The sequence below is a fragment of the Jaculus jaculus genome, chromosome 2 (assembly GCF_020740685.1).
Source record: "Jaculus jaculus isolate mJacJac1 chromosome 2, mJacJac1.mat.Y.cur, whole genome shotgun sequence".
Taxonomy (NCBI): Eukaryota; Metazoa; Chordata; class Mammalia; order Rodentia; family Dipodidae; genus Jaculus; species Jaculus jaculus.
Window position 1 is genome coordinate 75475176 of NC_059103.1, and position 21346 is coordinate 75496521.

Genomic DNA, 21346 nt, shown 5'->3' on the forward strand with positions numbered 1-21346 from the left:
TATGTGTGAGGCTGTGTACTCTGAGTGTACCAAGTGATGTGGACAGGAAGGTGTAGCAATTGTATGCTGGGCCTGTTAATGGGGTATGGGAAAGTGCTAGTCTGTTTCTTTAAATTTTCATGCTTTTCATTTATGATAGGTAGTATGCATATTTAAAAGTCTGTCTATTTGGATATTTTCTTCCTACTTTATTATTAAAGTAAAACTTTAATAATAAGTTTGACTTTCAGTGGACACAGTGTAGACTGAAGAGGCACACATGGTAGTGATTGTATTTAAGTGAGTCTCCATGAAGGTGGTAGAAAGACTTTTTTTTTTTTTTAAATTTTTATTAACATTTTCCATGATTATAAAATATATCCCATGGTAATTCCCTCCCTCCCCACCCCCACACTTTCCCGTTTGAAATTCCATTCTCCATCATATTACCTCCCCATTACAATCATTGTAATTATATATATACAATATCAACCTATTAAGTATCCTCCTCCCTTCCTTTCTCCACCCTTTATGTCTCCTTTTCAACTTACTGGCCTCTGCTACTAAGTATTTTCATTCTCACGCAGAAGCCCAGTCATCTGTAGCTAGGATCCACATATGAGAGAGAACATGTGGCGCTTGGCTTTCTGGGCCTGGGTTACCTGACTTAGTATAATACTTTCCAGGTCCATCCATTTTTCTGCAAATTTCATAACTTCATTTTTCTTTACCGCTGAGTAGAACTCCATTGTATAAATGTACCACATCTTCATTATCCACTCATCTGTTGAGGGACATCTAGGCTGCTTCCAATTCCCAGCTATTATAAATTGAGCAGCAATAAACATGGTTGAGCATGTACTTCTAAGGAAATGAGATGAGTCCTTTGGATATATGCCTAGGAGCGCTATAGCTGGGTCATATGGTAGATCAATCTCTAGCTGCTTTAGGAACCTCCACACTGCTTTCCACAATGGCTGGACCAGATTGCATTCCCACCAGCAGTGCAGAAGGGTTCCTTTTTTTCCACATCCCCGCCAACATTTATGATCATTTGTTTTCATGATGGTGGCCAATCTGACAGGAGTGAGATGGAATCTCAATGTAGTTTTAATCTGCATTTCCCTGATGACTAGTGAAGTAGAACATTTTTTTAGATGCTTATATGCCATTCGTATTTCTTCCTTTGAGAACTCTCTATTTAGCTCCATAGCCCATTTTTTGATTGGCTTGTTTGATTCCTTATTATTTAACTTTTTGAGTTCTTTGTATATCCTAGATATTAATCCTCTATCAGATATATAGCTGGCGAAGATTTTTTCCCATTCTGTAGGTTGCCTCTTTGCTTTTTTCACTGTGTCCTTTGCGGTGCAAAATCTTTGTAATTTCATTAGGTCCCAGTGGTTAATCTGTGGTTTTATTGCCTGAGCAATTGGGGTTGTATTCAGAAAGTCTTTGCCAAGACCAATATGTTGAAGGGTTTCCCCTACTTTTTCCTCTAGCAGTTTCAGAGTTTCCGGTCTGATGTTAAGGTCTTTAATCCATTTGGACTTAATTCTTGTGCATGGTGAGAGAGAAGAATCTATTTTCATCCTTCTGCAGATATTTATCCAGTTTTCAAAACACCATTTGCTGAAGAGGCTGTCTCTTCTCCAATGAGTATTTTTGGCATTTTTATCGAATATCAGGTGGCTATAGCTACTTGGGCTTACATCTGGGTCCTCTATTCTCTTCCACTGATCTACATGTCTGTTTTTGTGCCAGTACCATGCTGTTTTTGTTACTATGGCTCTGTAGTATAGGTTAAAATCAGGTATGGTGATACCACCAGCCTCTTTTTTGTTGCTCAGTATTATTTTAGATATTCGAGGTTTTTTGTGATTCCAAATGAATTTTTGGATTGTTTTTTCTATTTCCATGAAGAAAGCCTTTGGAATTTTGATAGGGATTGCATTAAATGTGTAGATTGCTTTAGGTAAGATTGCCATTTTCATGATATTGATTCTTCCAATCCAGGAACAAGGGATGTTTCTCCACTTTCTAGTATCTTCTGCAATTTCTCGCTTGAGTGTTTTAAAGTTCTCATTGTATAAGTTCTTTACTTCCTTGGTTAGGTTTATTCCAAGGTATTTTATTTTTTTTGATGCAATTGTGAATGGGAGTGATTCTCTGATTTCATCCTCTGTGTGTTTGTTGTTAGCATATATGAAGGCTACTGATTTCTGTGTATTTATTTTGTATCCTGCTACATTGCTGTAGGTTTTGATCAGCTCTAACAGCTTGCTAGTAGAGTCTTTAGGGTCCTTTATGTATAGAATCATGTCATCTGCAAATAATGATAACTTGATTTCTTCCTTTCCAATTTGTATCCCTTTTATGTGTGTCTCTTGCCTTATTGCTATGGCTAAGACTTCCAAAACTATATTAAATAAAAGTGGGGACAGTGGACACCCTTGTCTTGTTCCTGATTTTAGTGGAAAAGCTTCCAGTTTTTCCCCATTTAGTAATATGTTGGCTGTAGGCTTGTCATAAATAGCCTTTATTATATTGAGATATGTTCCTTCTATTCCCAGTCTCTGTAGGACTTTTATCATGAAGGGATGTTGGATTTTGTCAAATGCTTTCTCTGCATCTAATGAGATGATCATGTGATTTTTGTCCTTCAACCCGTTTATGTAATGTATTACATTTATAGATTTGCGTATGTTGAACCATCCCTGCATCTCTGGGATAAAGCCTACTTGGTCAGGGTGAATGATCTTTTTGATATTCTCTTGTATTCTGTTTGCCAATATTTTGTTGAGAATTTTTGCATCTATGTTCATGAGGGAGATTGGTCTGTAATTTTCTTTTTTTGTTCTATCTTTGCCTGGTTTTGGTATCAGGGTGATGCTGGCCTCATAGAAGGAGTTTGGTAAAATTCCTTCTTTTTCTATTTCCTGGAAAAACTTTTATAAATGATCTTCTTCCTGGAAAAGATGAAAAACCAAGGACTTTCCTGTTCCTGTTAAAACTCCTAAATGCGCTGTCCTAGCTGTGAGACCATGGTTGCTTGCAGAGAGGTTAAATTGCAGGTCACAGCTCCACAGCCTGTTCTTTCATGGGAAATGTCTACATTTCTGATGGGACTTAGAGATGCCTTAGACCCATTTCACTCGTTATGGCTTTGTTCTCTCTCTGGCCAGCCTTTGTAGAGTGTTTTGGGAATGAGGAAATATCTTTATATTTCCAGTAGAGATGGCAAAGTTGAGATGAACTTTGGAGTCAAGTAATCCCTTTATACTCAAATGAGTAGTATAGCACCCATTGTTTCATACTGGAGTTATTCAGTGTCTGACAGTCCTGCCTTGGGCCTCACAAGCCATGCCCCCCCCACACTTGTGTAGTTCTCAATGCTAGGTCGCAAGTCCTGAATTGTTTCTAGAGTTTCTAGAGAGGCCCAAGCTGAGAGTTTGAGAATTGGGATCTGATTTTTTACCCATGAAGAAATAAAGAGTGTGGCCCAGGGCAAAAGATTCTATTTCTAAGCCTGTTACCTTTTCTGCAAAAGGAAGAGACTTACAGTACAGTTTTGTTGTTTTTATAACCCAGACTGGCTTTGAGCTCACTGTGTAGCTGAGGATGACCTTGAACTCCCAATCCTCCTATCTGTACCTCTAAAAGGCTGGTGTTACAGGTTTGTACCGCCACACCTTGTCCGGTACTGGAGTTCTTAAGGAAGTAGATTCAAATGGAAAAGACTACAAGGTGACTACAGCCTGTGCAAGTTGCCCTCTTTATCATTTCCCTATTGCTTGGCCTCAGCAGGTAGCCTCACTGTACCCTTTTCCTTAGAGCCTGGGGAGGCAGTGGCAGGAGGCTACTGCAACACTAGCAAACATCTATAGGAGGCGCCACAGTGAAAGCATTTGAGTGTAATCCTACATTTCATCAGGGAACTAGTGAAAGCAGTTGAGTCTCTGGATATGAGTGAGCTGTGTAGAGGGGCCATTCTTCTGTTCATCTATTGCCAGGACTGACTGAGCAACTTGAGGTAGAGGAGTGCCAGAAAGGCTTTAAAAGACAGCCAGGAGATCCAGCCATACGTGTGATCTAACTTAGCAACTGTGGAGTTGTACCTTGATGAATAGGGAGATTATGTGGGTGAGTGCCTCCCTCTCTGCCTTAAACTCTTTCATTGATAGGTGTGTTTCAAATATGGGGACCATTTGGGTTTATTTTTGATGAGTGGGAAAAAGAGAATGAGCTTGTTTTCTTTGTGTGCTTATTGAGAACTCTTACTGGGAGAGCTGCCACACAGGAAAAGGAAGTCATGGGGATGTGGATGAGACTTACTGTAGGTAGAGCTCTTGCCTAGCATGAGTAAGGCTCTCTGTGTTCAGTCTCCAGTGGAAGAAGGGGAGTGGGCAGACAGGCTGTGCTGGGAGCCCTTGCTGCCCAGCCTCAGGAGTGTTGCTCAAGCACAGTGGTGCTGGGAGTGAGGTGAAATAAAGTACTTTTCCGAGCAGTGGGTGGTGCTTTTCCTAGACAGGGGTTGGTCTGATATTTCAGCTCCACATCATTGCCCAGGCCACTTGCTTTTGAAATATGGAGGAGACTTAAAAAGTGAGTGTGTGATTATTTCCAGTGAGGCTTTGAGGCTGTGCAGAGAAGTGAGTTTGAGATAGTTCTGTGGGCTTATACTATGTTAAACAGAAATGGAAACTTTTAAGCTTTATTTTTCTGGCTTTTCCTACTGCCCAGGAATGGAATGACATCTACTGGTCAACATCATTGTACTCACTAGACCTATTTGCTGTCAGGGTCCAGCATTGTGGGTGTGGATGTCTAGCACAGGTCTGGAAGGCTCGTTGGTTTGCTTTAAAACCCAAATGGCCCTGGGAACCACTCAGTCTGTGCTGCTGAAGGAAAGGTAGAAGAGGTGGTGAAGATGTCCCAGGATTGAGGTTCTCTACTTTGCCATGTGCCTTAAAATCTTGCCTGCCAGTTTTCAGGTTATTTACCTTACCTTTAAGTACAACTGCATGGCTTCAACTTTTGACACATTCTGTAGATATTCCATAATAATTTTAAGGGTCACAAGGACCCCTTTTTCTCTTACAGAATATCTGACAGTTTCATGTTGCTCTTGATGACTCTGAGGTTCCTATTTTTCCCTCAGCCTGTCATTTTTCTACCTGTCACCTCAGTAATGTGCTTCTGTGACCAAATTCACATGTGCCTCTGTGTGTGATGAGAAGGGGCTATTTCCAGGATGGACTCTTGGTTATATTGGCTTAAATGCTTTCCCAGCTTGTCATGGACATAGATTTCAAGTTCAGGTATATATGTGACTCGTGCTGGGGCCAAGAAAGAAGAGGCCTGGGGATTCACAGACACATTTTCCCATGCAAGTTATTAAAGTTTCATCTACACCCTGTATTAAACTTTTTGAAAGTATTCTGAGGCTGGAGAGATGGCTTAGCAGTTAAAATGCTTGCTTGAAAAGGCAGAGGACCCAGGTTCCATTTCCCAGGACACATGACGCATGTGTCTGGAGTTTGTTTGCAATGGGTAGAGGCCCTGGCATGCCCTTTCTCTCCCTCCCTCTCTCTCTCTCTCTCTCTCTCTCTCTCTCTCTCTCTCTCTCAAATAAATAAAGTAAAATAAAGTAAAAGAATAATAGAAAAGCATTCTGCATGTTTTTTCCCATGTGTCTTTCTTTTCTCTTTCTCTTTCTGATTATCACCCCCTTTGTCCTCTTCCCAGCCAGAGACACTTCTGATGACTAGAGGCTCTGTAGGATTACTACTGACTTCATTATGTTGTTCAAAACATATAATGTCACTAGGACATAGGACTGTAGAGCTGGTGTTTCAAGAAAACTTTTGTGGCCTTTACCCTTTTTTATAAAGTGAGCAAAACTTGGAACTTAATGTATAACTGGTCATTTAGTAAATCTTAAAATCTTTTATTAAGCTAAGTAGAAACTGTTGTTCATATAGAAAAAAAAAATGTAAGGTTTTATTTCAGTTTACTTTACCTCTTTTATTTCCTCTAAGCCACTTGTCAGCTTTTCATTCAGCTGTCAGTTTTCTTCTCATATGTACTCTGATTTCCAACATTGGGATTTTGGCACAAGCTAAACCTTGTGTTTTTGGAGATGTCTGAATTTATGTAAATATCTTCTAGTCTTTCTTCCTGTCTTTATAAGGCAACATCTGTGGTGGGTACAGTCAGTTTAATCTAATTTGACTTTGCTAAACTTTTAAAGATCCTGCATAGATACCCAGGCAACCTTTCATAGCAAACCTCAAGGGCAACAACTTATAAATACATGTCACTCACATTTCTGTGCAACCCTATTTGGTTCATCTAGGCTTTGTGCTTCCTCCTGAGTTAGTTTTTCTCTTTTTTGCAGGTAATTTAATCCCACTCACTCATATTTTGTGTTCAGACTAAGCATTTCTATAATTCCATCACCATACATAAGGGCTCTCCTGCTGTTTGAGAAATGAAGGTTACAAAGCCTCAGTTCTCAAAATTGTGGTTGCTGCTAACTTTGGAAGTAAGGCTTTTAGCTAGCTTTCAGGCTCTAGGACATCTGACGGGTGCAGCAGTTCTGCATTTCAATCAGCTTCTGGTGAAAAGCAAACTAGCGGAAAGGAAACCAAAGAAGTCCTATAATGACTTACTGTTACTGAAGGGCATCACTGTGACATAAAAGACAAGGTGCCATAGGAAATGTTCTGATCACAACTTGGTACTGTTAGTGCCCATTGCTTCCTCATCAGGAGTGGAGGTTTCAGGAGTCTGAACCACTCTTTCAGATGATCGGGATAGCACTAGTAATCAACCCCAGTGGACATCTTGCCTTCTTTGGCAGCTGGGTGGACCACCTTGTTGTTTAGAGGCCTAAGGACCAGGAATAGTTTCAGTTAAAATTTTCATTTTTGGCTGAATGTGGTGATGCACACCTTTAATCCCTGCACTTGGGAGGCAGAGGTAGGAGTATCATTGTGAGTTCCAGGCCAGCCTGAGACTACATAGTGAATACCAGGCCAGCCTGAGCTAGAGTGAGACCCTACCTAGAAAAACAAAACAAAAAACAAAACAAAACAAAACAAAACAAAGCAAAGCAAAGCAAAGCAAAACAAAATGATTATATAATGTTGTAGTCTTCTCTGTGTTAAGGTTCTTAAATGTGCCAGGATGAGCTATTATATCATAGACAGTAAGGTCTAAAATAGGCTAAATTCTTTCTTTTTAAAAGTTTATTTATTTATTGGTAATTTTATACATGTATATAATGTATTTTGAACATAACCCTTCTCATTGCCTTTCCCATCTCTCATTGAACTCCTCCTTCTTTCCAGTTACTACTCCTACTTTTTTTTTGTTTTGTTTTGTTTTTTGAGGTAGCGTCTCACTCTGGCCCAAGGTGACCTGGAATTCACTATGTAGTCTCAGGGTGGCCTCAAACTCACAGTGAGCTTCCTACCTTTGCCTCCTGAGTTCTGGGATTAAAGGCGTGTGCCACCATGCCTGGCTTACTTCTTCTACTTTGATATTGTGTGTTATGTGTATGCATGTGTGTTTTTCTGAGTTTAATTAGGGCGGCTTGCTTGAGCATTATGGAGATTAATTTACCAGAGCACATTCATCTTATGTGTGGCTACACCACTGAAGAGAATATCTGCTGCTTCTTTACCAACCAGTAACTCCACTGGGAGCCTCATGCCCTCCTGCACCACCTATGATGGAATTTGATGGGCTCAATGTTGTGCAGATCTTATGCAGGTAATGACGGTCACTGATAGGTCATGAATACACCAGCCATGTTGTCCAGAGGGCAGCTATCCTCCCCATCCTGTAGCTCTTACAGTATCTCTGCCATCTCATTTACAATGTTCCCTAAGCCTTGGAGGAGGTGATAAAGAAGCCTCACTTAGCACTGAGCATGCAACAATCACTGCTTCTGAGCACTTTGGTGAGTTTCGAGTCTCCTCAATAGTTACTTCCAAATTCAAACAGAAGCTTCTCTAGCCAAAGGTACTGGCAGCACTAATTTATGGGAGAGTGCTGGTGTTACACTTATTTGGCTGAAGCTAGAAATGTCTAAGTGACAAAGTACACTTGGTGCTTTTAGTTTTGTGTTGGTATAAGAAAGTTCTTGAAGCCAGGTAATTTATAAAGTAAAAGGTTTATTAGATTAATAATTCTGTTGGCTGGAACACCCAAACATCTCCATGCTTGTGTCTGGATGGCTGTGTCATAGCATGGTAGGGACAAGGATAGAGAACAGACCATGTGCTAAGGACCCAGAGTATGAGGAGCATTGCTGTATGAAGATGCATTTTCTTGAGAACTGACTCACTGCTGCAAGACCCAGTGTGTGCTGCCAGACCAACATTAATGTACTTATGACAGTAGAGTCCCCTGACCCAACTACCTCCCACTAGATCCCACATCTCAGGGGCTCTGCTGCCTCCGCTCTGCCACAGTGAGGCCAAGCTGCCAGCACATGCGTCATATCCAAACTGTAGAAGAAAGTGAAGACTAGTATAAATCATTTCAATTTAAAACATTAGCTAATAAAACCAGGATAATGAATAAGAGCAGAGACTGCCTGCCTTAGGCTCCTGGCTCTACTGTAGCTCTGTGATTCTGGACAAGTCCTTTCTTTTTCTTCTTCCTTTTGAGGTAGGGTTTCACTGTAGCCCTGACTGACCTGGCACTAACTCTATAGCTCTATTCTGGCCTTGAACTCATGGTGGTCCTCTGACCTTAGCCTCCTGAGTGCTGGATGAAAGGTATGCGCTACTAAGCCTGACTTTCTGAGAGAGTTCTTATCCTCTCTGTGTGTCTATATTTCCTTGGTGGATAATTATCTACTAGAGTTCCACATCAAAAGGTTAGAATATTGCCTGCTAATAAGCACTCAGTTAGTGCTAGGTATTATGGGAGAGTAGTAATTTGTATTAATGCTTTCCATTAACTATTTTTGATCTTGCTATTCTAATATTAACAAAGTAATCAGTTAATTACAAATATGTATCTGTGTAAGTAATTGTTCTGATCACTTTTACAGGTTCCCTTACTGATCTAATGATTGATCTAATGAAGAGTGTGAACATTCAGTGGAGGCAGATAATATAAGCTAGGATTACTAAGGGTGAGGTCATACATTATGTTTATTATATTTAAGTTTTAAAGGACAATGTACTACCTTTATTTTTCCATGTTTAATTCCCAAGAAAAATACCTTTCATCTGATAGGTACTGAACAAAGTCTGATTATACACTTAAGGAGATGTATTTGTCTCTATGCCACAATTAACATTGCCTCATTCATTCTTGTCTAAAATGGCACAGATAGGAAAATCACATTAGGTTATTGTATATATTTGGGCACATTGAGGACTAGTTCACGAAGCTACTGGAAACCCAGAAGCATTTTGACAACTGTTGATCAGGTGGTTTGATCTGGCTGCAGGTTCAGGAAAAAGAGTACAGCTCCTTGACTCAAAAGTCTAGCCAAATTGTGTCAGCAGCTCCACTAGGCTTCCAGTTAACTGTGGTGGACTGGAGATCACTGATTGCGGAAGAAATCATTGGGTGATGGCTCAGCTTGTGGTGTCTTATTTATTTATTTATTTTTGAAAGGCATGTGTCAGTTAGGATGTTTTCAGCTCTGAGTAACAGAACAGCAGGTAGATTGTTCTGAGCAGTGAGTGTACTTTGTCACCTAGGAAGAGGCAGCTTCAGGCTTAGCCAAGTCAGTGACACTCTGGCACTGTCAGGCACCCAGGTATTTCTGGGGCTGGAATTTTAAAAAAACTTTTTTTTGAGAATTTTTATGTCTGTATAAAATGTGTTTTGATCATCATGGTCCCCTTCTATAACTTTTTCCTTTCCCCATACCCTTCCATTAAATCCCTTCCTCCCTCTAGCTAGTTCCTCTACCATTTTGATGTTTATCTTTATCTTATTCTTGCCTTCTTTCTTCATCCATGATGGCATGTTGATGGGGCCAATTTTGTATAGGTAAATGCAGCTGCTGGAAGGTATGAATGCAGTGGCCACCATGGATCCAGAATCCAATGTTCCAGTGTACTCCTCCCCATCCTCTGGCTCTTTCATTTATGGCTGCCTCCTCTTCTGCAGTCTTCCCTGAGCCTTGGTGGGTATGACAGAGATGTATCACTTAATGAGCATTTAACTGTTGCTTCTCCTTAGCAGTTTTGATGAGTTTGAATCTCTCCATGAGTTACTCACTTGCATTTGCAGAAAGAAGCTTCTGTGATCAAAAGTGGTAGCAGTACTGCTATATGAGCACAAACATTTCACAGTGAGGCAGAGATTTAGTCTCCATGTTAGTTCTGTAATTCACAGGTATGGTTATAAGATTTTCTGGGCCCTATTTGAGGCCAGAATGTAGTAGGCTTGTACTTTACCTGACACTCTGCTATATTTTGTGGGCTGCTATGATTGTCCTGTTATCTAAAAGTTTCTCTTATTTTCTCTCCTGTGATGTTATTCTTCTTTGAACCACTGTTAGCTGCTGAGATGAAGACATTTCAATGTCCTCAAACTCTGAGAGGGAACATGCCTTACCTCACACAGGGTCAGCTGTAAGAAGGCCCACAAATGTCTGCTTTCCCGAAAGAGATGTGACTAGCCATTACATGCCAAAGCTGCTGAGAGTTCATTTAAATTGTGCACAAACTTGGAAAACTGTGCTAATTGTTTTCAACGTTAAATATGTAAATCAAAGCAGTAATATAATTCACTCTGACTTAACGAAGAGATAGCAATATGAAGATGGAATAAGTCTAATATTTTATTTTTACTTTTATTAGAGAGAGAGAGGGACAGAAAGAGACAGAATGGGCATGCCAGACCTTCAGCCTGCTGCAAACAAACTTCAGATGCCTGTGCCCCCTTGTGTGCATGTGCAACATTGCATGCTTGTGTCACTGTGTGTCAGAATAGGTGGAACCTGGAGATTTAAACATGAGTCCTTAGGATTCACAGGCAAATGCCTTAAGCACTAAGCCATCTCTCCAGCCCCAGTAAATTTTTTAATTAGTTCATAGGATGCTGAAGAAAAGATGTCCTACAGGCCTAATGAACCTAGCCTTGGTGTAGTGGATTAGCATGCCCTCTATCCCTGGGCATAAGCCTACCCTTTCTCATGCCTGATCATGTAAGAAACAGCTAGTCCCCAATCTTGACTGATGATGACTGCTCCTCTAGAGCATTCTAGAAGAGGATTTATGAATAAATTAGAGACTAGTGAAGAATAAAGGATACAGGTACCCAGCCAATATGAATTCTTTCCTCAATGACCAAGGATAGCAAAAAGCAAAAGCAGCTGATGGAAGCAAAGTTTATTTTGGCTTACAGTCTCAGGAAGAAGCTTCATTATGGCAGGGAAATGAATGTAGAGCTGGACATCACTTCTTGTAACAGCTGGTGGAAAATAGCAACAAGAAAATGAACTGAGCAAGAGTAAGCTCGGCTCTGGAAGGGGGAAGCTGTATTATAACACCCCAAAGTCCAACCCCAGGAACACATCTCCTCCCAAGGCCCCACTTCCCAACCTTCCATCCACTGGGGACCAAGTATTCAAAACAATGAGTTTATGAGAGACATCTGATTCAAACCACCATAATATAGCATTCATCACTAGTGTCATCATTTTTCTCTTCAAAAGAAGGAAGAATGACAGTCAAAATGACTGGTCAGACCTGAGATGCTGTTATGATTAAACCTCAAGGAAAACCCTCATATGCTATAGTCACCAATATCTCTGCTAAAAAGATGTGCCCCATTAGGGTTAACTGGAAGCCTGAGCAGCTTTGGCATGAAATGGCTAGTCACATCTCTTTCAGGCAAGCAGATATTTATGGGCCTTCCTGCAGCTGACCCTGTGTGTACTACATTTGGTTGAAATCAACCAGAAAGAGCTTTGTGACAGGAAAGACTGGAGGGACCCAGAGGCATCCTGGTCTGCGACTCCTTTTCTGTTATAGTTTGTCTCCTTAGTGTCATTACCCTGGGTTGGTCATCATGGAGAAGGCTGAGCCTGGGTCCAGAAGGTGCCGAGCTTCACTTTCCTTTCATTCTGGCTGGTGTCCCCTTTCCTTTATGCAGTCCAGACTCTGGATTTTGTGTTTCTCACTGCTCCGTATAATTTGCATATTTATATCCAATACTAAAGCATGCAGACTTCCTTCATCAGGCTTTATGCAGCCTTGATATCAGGTACAGCCTGGTGATTGCCTGATTAGCCAGGTGTTGATCACAAAGGAAAGTATGTGGAGTAAACATCTGGCAAACACAAAGAGACTCCTAGCTCACTGCAGATTCTAAATTCCAAATGTCTAAAAGACATAAGTCTAAATCATAAAACTAGAGAAATCAGGAAACTGTGTTTAGAACCTTGAGGGTTCAAAGGTGAGACAGGTGGTCCAGAAGCCATAAAATAAAGTGATCTGTGTAGCATATATGTGTATCCATGTAGCATGTATCAGTATTTAATTTCTTTTTATTGTCTAGTACTACTTCACTGTATGGCCATATCACATATTGTTTATATTGCTTACATATTTATCAATCAGGTATTTGAACAGTTTCTACTAAAACTATTATGAATACTTCTGTGAATATTTATGCGTAATTTTTGCTCCTATATGTTTATATTTCTCTAAGAAGCATATGCTTACTTTGGAAATATAATTTATGTTCTATGCTACTATAAACAAATACTGTATAATTTTGAGTGAAACAAAAGATCCTTTTTAGGGAATATTATAGACAAACTGTCAAAAACATAACAGAAACAGATAGTACTACAAACAATGTGGAGACAAACATTAAGTCCAATATCAGAGAAATCCACTTTAGGATAATGACAGTTTTTTAGTCAATGATGACAAAATGATGTACTCAAGACAGGCAATGTGATGTAATTTACATTGTGAAATGATAATTAGTGAGGACATTTTTGTTTTGAGACATGATCTCATTCATGAGCCCAGCCTTTAACTCAGAATCCTTCTCTCTTAGCCTCTGAACTGCTGGAATTAACAAGTGTATGCCACTATGTCTAACCAGTTGTTGCAGTCAGGTTCACATTGCTGGTAGAAATCACCCAACTTGTGGGAAAAAAGAGGTTTATTTTTGCTTATAGACTCGAGGGGGAAGCTCCATGATGGCAGGGAAAACAAAGGCATGAGCAGAGGGTGGACACCACTCTCTGGCCAACATAAGGTGGACAACAGGAGCAGGAGAGTTTGCCAAACACTGGCAAGGGAACACTAGCTATAATACCCATAAGCCCACTGCCAACAATATACTGCCTCCAGGAGGCATTAATTCCCAAATCTCCATTAGCTGGGAACCTAGCATTCAGAACACCTAAGTTTATGAGGGCCACTTGAATCAAACCACCACACCAGTGAAGATATTCACATTTTTAATTTTAATTTCTTTAAAAGGTAATTTTTTTTTTTTGTTTTTTGTTTTTCGAGGTAGGGTCTCACTCTGGTCCAGGCTGACCTGGAATTAACTCTGTAGTCTCAGGGTGGCCTTGAACTCACGGCGATCCTCCTACCTCTGGCCGCCCGAGTGCTGGGATTAAAGGCGTGCGCCACCACGCCCGGCTAAAAGATAATTTTTTACATAGGAGAGTTTTTCTTGTCATTAGAATTTTTGTACTTCATCTATGTTGTGATGTTTATTGTATATACTTGTCAATAATAATCCGTATTATCTTCTTTTTCTACTTGAGTACGTATGTGTGGTATGGTTGGGTGTGTGTTTATATGCATGTTCATGTAGAGGACAGAGATTGATGTGGGGTGTCTTCTTTTATTACTCTCCTCTTTATTTTACGGAGGCAAATCTCACTTGACTCCTGAGCTTCCAGATTGCCTGGGGATCCCCTTTCTCCACCTTCTCAGGACTGAGAATATAGGTGGGTTGTCGTGCTCACGTGCCCTTTGTGAATGCTGGGAATTTGAACTCTGGTCCTCACTCTTGCATATCAAGTGCTTTATCTACTGAGCCATCTCCCCAGTCCTCTCTTAAATCCTTTTAATGTCCGTAAAAACTGGTTTTGTGACATAGGTCATTTGTATCTTTTGTCTGATTCAACTGATTAGAAGTTTGTGTGTGTGTGTGTGTGTGTGTGTGTATGTGTGTGTGTGTGTATGCATATATGTATTTTAAAATATTTATTTATGATAGAGAAAGAAAGAAAGAAAGAAAGAAAGAAAGAAAGAAAGAAAGAAAGAAAGAGAATGGATGGGCGCACCAGAGCCTCTAGGCACTGCAAACAAACTCCAGGTGCATATGTTACCTTGTGCATCTGGCTTTACATGGGTACTAGGGAATTGAACCTGGATTCTTAGGTTTTACAGGGAAGTGTCTTAACCACTGGGCCTAAAGGATGCACTCAGTACCTAAAGGATGCAGTTTGTTATTTGAGTATATTCTTTTTTCTTTTTTTTGTTTTTGAGGTAGGGTCTCATTCTATTCTAAGCTGACCTGGAACTCTCTATGTAGTCCTGACTTGGCCTTGAACTTTCATTATCACTCTAGTTGTATTTTTTTAAAGCAAACTTTAGTTGGATGTGTAATGTTGTTTATTTCAAAATACTTTATAATAATTGCTTTATGATTTTTTTCCTTGATCCCTGGGTTATTTTAGATTGTTTAATACCCAAATATGTGAAAGATTTTGCTGTCATCTTTCGGCTAATATTTTCTACTTTAATTCTTTGGTCAGAGAACATATTTTATAATTTCAGCCCTCTTAAATCTACTGCCATTTTTTAGTACGTTATGCATACAGTTTAAAATAATCAGTAATAAACAATCTGCAGGTTTGCAAATGACCCCTTGTTAAATCGCATTGAACGAAAAGCTTTGAGTAGTGGTAGAAAGTGTGACTAGCAGAGTGAAGTGGTGGAGAAGTCCTTCTGCAGACATGACAAAAGGGACTCAGTGTTGTGAAAGCTATACATGTTCATTGCTTATGATTTGAATACCCATTAATCCCAAAAGGCAAATTAAAAATGCTTTGATTCTGCCACTCCAAAAAATTGTTATAGTTTTGGCTTATATCCTTCTAGTACTTTTTTGTTCATTTTTATTTATTTATTTGAGAGTGACAGAGAGAGAGAGAAAGCGACAGAATGGGCGCGCCAGGGCCTGCAGCCACTGCAAATGAATTCCAGATGCGTGCGCCCCCTTGTGCATCTGGCTAACATGGGTCCTGGGGAATCGAACCTAGAACCAGGTCCTTAGGCTTCACAGGCAAGCACTTAACCACTAAGCCATCTCTCCAGCCTCTTCCAGTATTTTTTTAAAAATTTCATTTATTTGAGAGAGAAAGGGGGGAGGGAGAGGGAGGGAGGAAGGCAGGGAGGGAGGGGGAGAGAGAGAGAAAATATGAATGAATATGGGTGCGGCAGGGCCTCTAGCCACTGAAAACAAACTCAAAACACATGCACCACCTTGTGCATCTGCCTTACATGGGTATTGAGGAATTGAACCTTGGTCCTTAGGCTTTGTAGGCAAGTGCCTTAACCTCTAAGCCATCTCTCCAGCGCCCCACACAACATTTTTTATTTGTTTATTTGAGAGACAGAATGGGCACACTAGCCCTCTTACTGCTGCAAACTCCAGATGCATATGATACATTGTGCACCTGGCTTTACGTGGGTACTGGGAGTCAAACCTGGGCTGTTAGGCTTTGCAAGCAAGTGCCTTTAACTGCTGAGCCATCTCTCCAGCTCCCTGAGTTAGTTCTTGCTGGGCATGGCAGTGCATGTCTATGATTCCAGCACTAGGGAGGCTTGGTTAGGAGGATCACAGTGAGTTTGAAGCCAGGTTAGAATGAGTCCCAGGTTAGCCTGGGCTAGAGTGAGACTTACTGCAGAAAAAAGGTAGTGCTTCAATGTCTTTTATCTATTTATTTATTTATATTCATTAGAGGGAAAAAGGCAGATAGAGAGAGAATGGGTATGCCATAGCCTCTAGCCACTGTAAAGGAACACTAGACACATGCACCACCTTATGCATTGGGCTTACTTGGGTACTGGGGAATTGTGCCTGGGTCCTTAGGCTTTACAGGTAAGTGCCTTAATCACTAATCCATCTCTCCAGCCTGACTTTTTTTTTTTTATTGACAACTTCCATAATTGTAAACAATATCCCATGGTCATTCCCTCCCTCCACCCATTTGCCCCTTTGAAACTCCACTTTCTATCATATCCCCCCCCCCACTCTCAATCAGTCTCTCTTTTATTTTGATGTCATGATTTTTTCCTCCTATCATGATGGTCTTATGTAGGTAGTGTCAGGCACTGTGAGGTCATGGATATATAGGCCATTTTGTGTCTGGAGGAGAACGTTGAAAAAGAGTCCTACCCTTTCTTTGGCTCTTACATTCTTTCTGACACCTCTTCCACAATGGACCCTGAGTTTTTTGGAAGGTGTGATAGAGATTTCAGTGCTGAGAGCTCCTCTGTCATTTCTTCTCAGCACCACAGTGCCTTCTGAGTCATCCCAAAGTCACTGCCATCTGAAAAGAGAAGCTTCTCAAACCAAAAGTGAGAGTAGCATTAATATATGGGTATGAACATTAAGAGAAGTGGTTCCTGGGCAGTTTGGTGAGCATAATATATACATTTAGCTAGACACCAGCAGACGTTACACTCCTAGGGCTTATGACTACCCCTCTTGTAAGTTTTCACTATTAGGGATGTATTCCCTCCCATGGAGTGAGCCTCCAGTCAAATTAGAGGGTGGTTGGTTTTCCCCATAACAGACATGCCACTATTACACCCATTGGCTCATTTGGCCTGGCTTGCAGCATCCACTGTTGAGTATCTTCACTGGTGATTTCTCTGTCTCTCATTGAACGGCATACAGTGTGGCTTTTTCCAGCTGGTTTACAGGGATGAAGTTTTCAGCTCAGCTCCAGTAAGACTTGTCAGTGACCTTGCAGACCAAGTATGTGGAGTCTTCAGCAATAGGGTCTTACCATCTATTCCTGGTGGGAAACCAAGGGCCTCGGCAATGGCTCGTAATGTTTTGGGGGCATCTGGGAAGTTCCTGGCCAACAACTCACTCCTTCCAGTGTTTTTTTAAACATCATTGTAGTTTTTTTTAAATGAGGTCATGTCATAAATATCACTATATAATCTACTGTCTACTTAATATTATATAAAATTTTGTATATAAAATTTTGTATGATGATGTTCATACAGATCTATACACCCATTTTCATTGTTATAGAAATTGAACCAGGGCTTTGTGTATCCTACATGAGGAGTTTGCCATTAATCTCTAATTTCAGCCCTTTTATTAACCTTTTAAGTGACTACATATTTAATTTTATAAAATTTTAATGCATTTAAAATTTTTAAAATAATAGCACTTCAGTGCACATTGTTTCTTTAGGACACATATCTAGAAATACAATTGTTAGATCAAAGGGTATGCATAATTGCTAAAACTTAGGGTGTATTGTCAAAATAATTGCCTTAAAATTTGTACTGATTGGTAATATGCCAGTATTTGGTATATACTTATTTAGGTTGTATAGACTTGATTTGCATCTTAAGTTCAATTTGCCAGTTTTCCCCAAAAGTTAATAAATTTAAATTTATCTCTATATCTTTTGTTTTGTTTTTTTGAGGTAGGGTTTTCCTCTAGTTCAGGCTGACCTGGAATTCACTATGTAGTGTCAGGGTGGCCTCGAACTCACAGCGATCCTCCTACCCCTGCCTCCCGAGTGCTGGGATTAAAGGCATGCGCCACCATGCCCGGATTTATCTCTGGATCTTTTAACAGAAGTTAATTTCTAGATTTTCCATAGTTTAAATAGTAAATGAAAATAGACTTTTTTTTAAAACCTAGTCTCTTTGAAAAGAATTTGGGTGACATTTTGTTATAATTGCAGTAAAACTGGATCAGCTTCTCAGTATGTATTTTGTGATATGGGATAGAGGGCTTTTGGCCCATGATATTGATAATTGTCCAAGGAGGCCAAAGTTTAAAATATTTGAGCTAAGGAAGCAGATAGTGTAACACGCAGTAAAAGATGACAGTGGATTTTACATTCTGGATGAGAATAAATGTTCTATTTATAGTTATTCACATTGTTTCGTAAGTGGACCCTCTTCATCTGTCACTTTCATAATTAATGTTTCTTTTGAAAATGTACTAGTTTCTTCATTTTCCAAATGTCTTTGAGCTTCCTCATTGATAAACTGACCGATTTTGCTTTTCTCCTGTATTAGCATGAATTTTGGCACTGCAAATTGTCTTTGAGGTCTTTGGTAGTCTTTTACTACATCTTAAAACTAGACCCATATATCCTGATTATCCAATATTTTATATATCCAACAGGTACTACCTAGCATTTCTTTAAAGCTTTAGCCTTGTGTGAAGCTGTGAGACAGTTGACCTAAAGCTTCTACTCTAGTTCATGTCTGTTGCAGACAGGCTGTGGTGGTACAGAATGGTACAGCATATAGAGCAGGAAAGACAGGGAAGGATAAGCATCTGAGCTGAGCTTTGGTGGGGGGGATATTAGTGGGTTTTTTTTTTTTTTGCCTGAATTTAAGGATTTTAGTTCTGTTGCAGAGGTCTGAATTCATCAACTGGATGATTTATATAGTGTGCACAATTATTGTGCCGATCTTGTGCAGATAATAGTGTTCCATTCACTCCTATTCATTGTCTGGCTCTTATAGTTTTTCTACTTCTTCTTCTGTGATGTTCCCTCTACCTTAGGGGGGCAACATAGATTTCCATAGGGTTTGTCACTCAACAGTCACTTGTTCTCCACACTTCAGTTGCAAGTCTCTGCAGTAGGTATAGATTTAATATTTAAAGCTAGTATACTTAAAGGGAAAGGCAAAGTGACCCACATGGTGGTAAGGTTTCTATATGTCACTTGAATTTGTAAAATATTTATTAGATCAGATTCTAGAAAAACTTCTGAAGAATGTATGTAATGAGATATAACTAAAAAACATAATCAATAAATTGCTAAATGGAATTGCTAATATGGTATTGGTCCTTAAAGTATTCAAATATTCTTAAAAACCCAAATTCAATTGAAATATTTCTATGTAAAAAATTTTAACAAGTAAAAAAATATTCAGTGAAGAGGAATACAAGATGGTACAGCTATTGTGGAAAATGGTATGTCAGGGTTTTTTTTTTTTTTTTAAATAAAGCTCAACATACCTTATAACACATAAATCCCACTCCATTATTACTCCAGTGACATGAAAACTTTTTCTCATGTAGTAAACTTTTATGTGAATGTCCATGTTTTATTCTGTTTGTAATGACCAAACACTGGGAACAATGCTCTGTGGCAATCCATAAGAATGGACTATCCCTGTCCAATAAAAGAGGTAGAATATTTATAATTTCAGTGAATCTCAGAGGTATGATATTTTGTGAAAGATTCTAGTTTTAGAAGATAAGTGTGTCTGGGGAGATGGACTTAGTGGGTAAGAGTATTGCTGCTCAAGCACAAAGACTTGAGTTTGAGTCCTAGCACCTACATAAAAGATGGGCATGCATGATCATGCATACCTGTGAGCCCAGTATTGAGAGGGGCAGAGGCAGTAGCATCACTGGGTTTCCTTGGTTAGCCAGTATAACTGAAAAAAAATATGGGGAGCTCCGGTGCAATTAGTGTGGCTAGGCACAGTTCTAAGTTCCCTGGGGCCTTGTCCTGAAGTTTCTGGATTCTTATGCCTCTTAAACAGTCAGTTGTACCAGAGGCACATAGGAGGTACCAGAAACAAAGACAGTTTATTAAGGAGAAAGGCACTCCTGAGAATGGGCTAGTGCTCTAGAAAAGACACTCAGAAAGCCCTGGATCATGGGCTTCATGATCCTTTATAGTTTATAAAGGACCTGCCTCAGTCTTTTCTTTTTAGTCACTCATATTCAGTTGTTACATGCATCCAGCATTGGGAAGGAAGGTTTCCAGTCTTATTGTTGGCATTACCTCCTTTTAGATTGTGATCTTGATGTAGTCTTCTCCATGTCCCTATGCTCCTTCCAGTTCTCCCAGAGACCTGTGGTTCCCCCAAAATCTTTGAGGGAACAGGATGATGATCAGTCAATTCTCCATAGCTTCTTCCATGCTCAGGAGGTCACAGTCCCATCCTAACAGGAACCACAATACCCTGTCTTATTCTCTTGGTTGGAGAAGAGGCTTTGGATTGTATTTAGTAGGAGTTGGCTGGACTCCTGATACCATTGCAGTATAGCTTTATATTTTCATATGTCCTAGAAGACATGAAATTTTAATCACAAGATTAAAAATGGAAGTTCGAAGGAAAAGTAACATGATTATGACCAACAGCACCCTGAGAGGGTGGGATCTGGAAAGCCATGGCCATGTCTGTCCCAGGAATGCCATCCTTATGTAGTTTACTCTTGGGGATGGGATCCCTTAGATATTTCAGAATACCCCCATACTGTTATATTTTGAGAATGGGGCAAATATAAAAGAAAGAATTTTAGAAGGAATCTGAAGGTAGAACAGCATGAAGTTGTAGCTATTGAGTATGAACAATGTCAAGAGGAAAACAATGAGGAAAACCATAACATAAGGTAAGGTTATCTGCTGCGGGGTTTATAAGCTGAGCTTCTTTGTATTTGTGCTCAGGTACCTGTGCTTGTCCTCTGTGACATGTTAGTAGCCTATACTCAGGACTTAAAAGGAAAGTCTTTAAGGCCTGAATCATTGTCTTTTTAAAAACAGTCTAGTTTTGTCTGTTTTGTAGTGTTACCAATAATTTCATTGTTTGGGTATGCTGCCATGCAAAGAAGCCAAAAATGAACTAGTTTTTAAGCAGCTATGTGACAGCTATTTTCTTGCCTCCAAGTCTGTTAATACCGTCTCTCTTCAAGGTCATTGTGTTTCCTTAGGAGCTACTTTTTGGACCTTGGAGGAGCCTCATGGCTTCCTTAGTCTTTCTGTACGATTTGTGCCACCTGCTGGGATGGGTGAAGGTCTTGTTAATCATGTGAGTTCTGTTAGAATCATTGAGGATACTTTTCTTGGTTTTGGCCTTCCCTTTGCAGACTGCTAGAGAGGCCAGTTTCTGCAAAAAACATATAGCACAGCCTGAATATCCCCAGAATTGCAGTGGCATACTCAGGAACGGCAGTGACTGAGGCATTCATTGGCATATTGGCTTGACCTGGCTGGGAGGAGATACCAGAAGAGGGATTATATTTCTGCTCTGTCAGTTCTTCAGCCTGAATCAGATGAATGCAGTTGTCTGCGTTTGCAGACCTGACACAGTACTACAAGCTTTGTTGGGGAGGGTGG

The 21346-nt window shown here is 40.0% G+C and overlaps 1 protein-coding gene across 3 annotated transcripts in view; it reads left to right on the plus strand.

Moving 5' to 3' along the window:
* Positions 1-21346, plus strand: part of Herc3 (HECT and RLD domain containing E3 ubiquitin protein ligase 3) — a 161431-nt gene that overhangs the window by 14510 nt on the left and 125575 nt on the right. The gene's annotated exons all lie outside the window — the stretch shown is intronic.